The sequence below is a fragment of the Gracilinanus agilis genome, chromosome 2 (assembly GCF_016433145.1).
Source record: "Gracilinanus agilis isolate LMUSP501 chromosome 2, AgileGrace, whole genome shotgun sequence".
Classification (NCBI taxonomy): Eukaryota; Metazoa; Chordata; class Mammalia; order Didelphimorphia; family Didelphidae; genus Gracilinanus; species Gracilinanus agilis.
Window position 1 is genome coordinate 416,605,321 of NC_058131.1, and position 6,000 is coordinate 416,611,320.

A 6,000-nucleotide genomic window follows, 5' to 3' on the forward strand; every position below is an offset into this window, starting at 1 on the left:
TAAGGGCAAGGTCCTAGGCAAATGGATAATAAATTCCCTAAGGTTTGAGAAAAGTTAAGAAAACTGCAATCAATCCTAGAGGGTGTACCTCCTGGAGAGGAGGAAGCAATCAGAAAGGGAGTAACAGGGAAATATAATGGGGAAAGCTAAAATGCCAAGTATTTCAATAGGAAGAAAACCCAAAGATCCACAGCACAAGTAGATAAATTAACAGGGGATGCCTCCAGAAGGAAGATGAATATTAAGTTCTCAAAGAGATTACAAAGCTTACAAGAAATATTATAAGACAATAGAAAATGAGCCAATATTTAATTAAATACAGGATTATGTGGACTCCAAAAGGATAACTGAATAATGAGAACTTCCAGAATTATTCAAAAGAGAAATGAAATACATAAGTGAAGCAATTAGGAATGTACATATGTCAATTTATAACAATGCACAAATAAAATTCAATAGCAAATTAGGGGGGGGAATGAATTTATGGAGAAGAGTTTTTCTAAACAACCCAGAGAGAATAATTGATTTGAGATACAAAAATACTGAAGTAGAGGAAAATCTGCTATAAGACAAGTAAAAGGCAACATTAACAGAACTGATTAGCTCAATGTGAGCAGAAATCACTGACATAGAAGTAAGGATAATGATAGTATTTATATAATGCTTTAATATTTATTTAGTACTTTATATACCTTATACAAGGAATAACAGAAAACTACACAGAACTTCTGAACCCCACGAAACAAAAATATGAATTGAAAGAATCTACATATCACCTTCAAGAAAAGCAAAATGCTATAAATACCAAGACACAGTGGTTAAATTGAATAATTCCAATTAAAAATAACAAATTACAGGTGGCTAGGCAAAATATCTTCAAAAATAAAGAAAAAAATTCAAATACAGTTAGTATACAATTAGTATAGTTAGTAAATCTCCCTCAAGTGGGGAAAAGGGAGAAGGAAATAAACATTTATATAACACTTATCATGTGCCAGCCACTGTGCCAATTCTTTTTTTTTTAAATAAATGTTATCTCATTTGAGCCTTACAACAATTCAGTGAGGCAGGTACTATCATTATCCCCATTTTATAGTTGAGCAAAATGAGACAGAGATTAAATTACTTGAATTGCCTAGAGTCATATAAATGCCTAAGACCAAATTTGGACTCAAGCCTTCTTGACTCCAGGTCAGTGCTCTATCCACTGCATCATCATCTGTCTCATGTATTAAGATTTACAGATTTTGAAGTTATGATTATTTAAAATACAATAATTTGTTCTGGCCCAATGGAAATATGTAGTATGAATTCAAATAATGGGATCACTTCAGCAGACTCATTATTCCCACTAAGCAGGCCTGTCTCTAATTCTAGATTTTTCTGTATTCAGTAGAAATTGTTGAAGGTAAATATGATGTTATATATTCTTTAAATTAAATTTTCTTTTCTCAGTTGTCAAGTAGTTATTTTTCCTTTTTAAATTCCCTCCATTCCCTCCAAAAAACTCCCCAAAATAAAACAAAAACTCTTGTAACACATAAACATAGTTAAGCAAAACAAATTCCCATATTGCTCATATCCAAAAAAAATTTCATTCTGCATTTTCTTCTGTTTCATGAAAGACCTACTTTCTTTGTTGTAGGATTATATTCAGTATATATAAATATATACACATACATATAGGTATCTTGTTCTTATTTGGAAGTCTAGTCTATATCTTTTGTGAATTGCTAATCAATCTATGTAAATATAAAATGGGGATAGGCATGTCCAATTCTTTTGATACTCATTAGGAAAGACCATGATGGCAGTGAGAAGCAAGACTTCAATTACACTTTAATAAGGCACAGAGGGTACATATGTGAATGGTAAAGAAAGCACAGAGAAAAGGGATAACAGTGGGGCAGACAGAGGCAGGCATCATGGGGATAGGGTTGGGGTAGTGGATGGAGGCAGAGAATGATGACGAAGAAAACGGGAAGCAGGAATTCACAGAAAATAACTCACGAAGCCATAGGTTAGAATTGGGAGTACTTAACAGAATGGGCCTAGATGGAGATAAGAGAAGTGCTGGTGGTGGAGTTGGGGCAGGAGTTTGAGGTTAAGAATTAGAGTTTTGAGTGAGAACAGACTCTTATCCATGTCATCGTGGTGTTAGTTCATTAATATGTCCAATTATCTCAAAGTTGTCAGTAAAACTTTAAAAGTTAATGCACCCATTCCATCTCAAAATTATCAGCATCATTTAGTGATATGTTGGTTTTACTGTGGATATCTGAGACTTACCTGAGATTTACATATCATAGTACCAAAAAACTTTGCCAGTAATGCCTAGATGACTTCCTATGATTTAGCACATATCCTCAAGTTTTGATTTTGGTGAATATATGATACAATTTGCAAATGATGCCCCTTTGAACTTGGGAATGATTTGAAAATGACTTTTAATGGCCCCTTTGCAATCTTATTTCCTGGCATTTTTACTTTATAGTGGTTACTTATAAATTTACTATATTGATATAAGACAAAAGGTGGTCAAAAGAACCAGAATAAACCACAGTTTTAACATATTTTGCCTCATGGCATGCTCTCTGATTCTTAACAATGGTAGCTGCTAATATGATCCTGACAATGGTATCTTAGAACTGCAATGCTTTTTGCCTAGACCACTGCCACATTTTTTCCTTTGATTTAGAACAGTGGTTCCCAAACTTTTTTGGCCTACCATTCCCTTTCCAGGAAAAATATTACTTAGCCCCCTGTAAATTATTTTTTTAATTTTAATAGCAATTAATAGGAAAGATAAATGCACCTGTGGCCATCCCCGCCCCCCTGGATCGCTGCAGCACCCACCAGGGGCGGTTGCACCTACTTTGGGAATCACTGATTTAGAAGTTTGTGATTTTGGTTATTGGTGTTATTAAGAGTTTTCATTTTAGAGTTTCTATTGGGAAGTGAGAGAGAGATTTGTTTCCTGGTTCTAAAAGAGCTGGGCAGTTTTTGTCTAAGATTTCTTTTAATTTGAGAATTTATGAGTCAATTAGAGATGGACAGCATTGTAAAATATAAGATAGATAATTCTGAATACATTAAATTGAAAAGTTTTGTACAAGTAAATGCTACAAAGAGTAGAAGGAAAGCAGAAAACTGAGGAAAATACTTTATTAACAGTCTCTCAGAGATTTCATATCTAAAATTTATAGTGACATTTGTCAAATTTATAAGACTAAGAACCATCCTCTAATTGATGTGGGGAAAAGATACAACCTGATAATTTTCAGATGAAGAAATCAAAACCATATGTAGGTATATGAAGAAATACTCCAGATCACAACTGATTAGAGAAATGCAAACCAAAACATTTTTGAGATATCACCTCACACCCACCAGACTGGCTAAAATGACAAAAGGGCAGAGTGAAAAATGTGGGGGGAAAATTGGGACACTAATGAACTATTGGTGGAGCTATGAACTGACCCAACTATTTTGGAGAGCAATTTGGAATTCTACCCAGAGAGTTATATATCTGTGTATATATATGAGAGATATATAACTGTGTATATATATCCTTAGACCCAGCAATAGTATTGCTGTTTCCCAAATCTGTTTCCCACAGTGATTAGGGAAAGAGGAAAAAAACTCATGTGTTCCAAAAATATTTATAGGAGCTCTCTTTGTGTCAGTAGGGAATTAGAAACTGAGGGGATGCTCATCGGTTGGAGAATGGCTAAACCAATTGTGGTATAAAATTGTGATGGAATACTACTACACCAAGAAAAATTATGAAAAAAACTGGTTTTAGAAAACTTGGAAAGAACCATATGAGATAATGAGCAGTGAAATGAGTTGAACCAGGAGAACATTATACACAGCCACAGATCTAAAACTAGAAGAATAAACTGAGAATGTTGCCTACCAAAAATGAATAGAAAAATAAAACATGAAAGACTTAATTTATATGAACATGTTGGCTTCCATGATGATACCTTATATGATATGGAGAGGGTGGGAAGGGGTTGTGACACTAGTACATGAGATCTATTATGTAGATTATGAAGAAAAGTAAGCTAAACATATAGGATGTCTAATTTCATTTGTGTAATATTTTTTCTTTTTCTTTGAATTTATACATATTTGGAATAATAATAAAAAGGTTTGTTGTTGTTGTTTTAAAGAGTAAGAAGGAAAAAATGTTATTCAGGCTCAATTTTTGGTCATTGCTTTCAGGTAGTCCAAAAATTCTTAAGTTATCTCTTCTTGATCTATTTCCTAGCTTAGGTTGTTAATGAGATGCCCTTTTTTTCTATTTTTAAATATTTTTACTTTGTTTTAGCATTTCATGCTGCTTAAACTTCTGTTTGTTGCATCTTTTCAAGTTTTGAGAAAGTCTGTTATTTGGTTAAGGTTTTGTATCTTTTTGCTAAACTGTTAATCTCTTTCCAAGTTGCGTCTTCATTGTTCTTATTTTTTCTAATTCTTTCCTCTAGCATTTTTATTTCTTTCAAAATAACACTTTGATGCTTTAAAAACTTCATTTTGCCTAATAATTTGTGATCTTCCTGTATTTTTTCTTTGAATCTTTGCGTGTAGATGTTTCAAAGTTATTTCCTTTTCTAGGTTTGTGTCTTGAGAATCCCTTGTATTATTGTTGTTTTAAAAAATCTTTGTATTTCTTATTCATTCTTTCAGCAATCATCTGCGAGCAACCTTTTGTGTCTAGTTTTGTTTGGAGCTCTGGGCGTATGTCTGTACTTTAGACCCTTCTGGGAGATCTCCTATGCTGCTATCCAGGGTGAGGGACCAAGTCCCACATCTGCTCTTGATCTTCTGCTTTGGGCTCTAGGTGCTCAGCTCAGCTTTTCTCAAAGGAGTTGAATCTGACATCAGCTCTGAATATCTCTATCTCTTGCTCCCCTTCCTGGCTTGTGCAAGGGAATAGGGGGGGCACTGAGTCAGAGATAAGCTCTGGGCATCCCAGTGCGGCTGGATTAATGGAGTTTTGGGTACTTGATCTGTGTCCACTCATATTCCACAATTTCTTCCTTGGTTATTTCTCTGTAGGTCATATTTGTTGTTTTAGTCTGAAACTATAACCTGTTATAGGTTCTATTTTGATTTCCTCGTCATGAATCTATCTAGTTTTCTTAGATTATTGTTTGAGCAATAGTGGAAGCAACCGAGTCTATCCTGCTTTCTCTCACTCTGTTTTGACTTGGTCCTCTAAATATTTTATTTCAAATAGCAAAGGAGTTTAAGCTGCAACTCTGAAAGAATATACTACAAACAAGTGCCTAACTTCTAAGGAAAAAATGGTGTTAAATAAGAAAGAGACATTTGAGGCATCATTGGGAAAAAAAACAGATGTAAGCAAAATATTTGACTTGTAAACACCATAATGAGAAACACAAAAAAGATAAATAAGTAAAATTGTCAAAGAGAGAATAAATAATAAAATAAAGTGCCTCATGCTTTGCAGTTTGTTTTTTTAAAAGAGAAGGGGTAGAAGAAAATGGAAGAAACATTTATTAATCACCTACTATGTGCCAGGCTACTATTTTCCATTGGAGAAGGAAATAACAAACTATTCTAGCATGTGTATCAAAAAAGCTCCATAGACTGTATGTTCCAGGGGTCAAGAAGAGTAGGATATGACTAACAACAACAAATGGGCCAGGCACTGTGCTAAGTAATTTTATAAATGTGATCTTATTTGATCATCACAAGAACTCAGTCAGATAGGTGCTATTATGATCTTGTTTTTTCCTAATTGAAGAAACTGAAGTATATAGCATTTACATGACTTGCCCAGGGTCATCAATAACTAAGGCAGGATTTAAAATGAAGTATTCTTGACTCTAGGCCAAGTACTTGATCCACTGCCAAAACAATTTGCCCATCTAGCTGGAAAGATGAAGGTGAACCTAAGAGATTAAAAACACAGAAGTATATATATATATATATATATATATATATATATATATATATATATATATATAT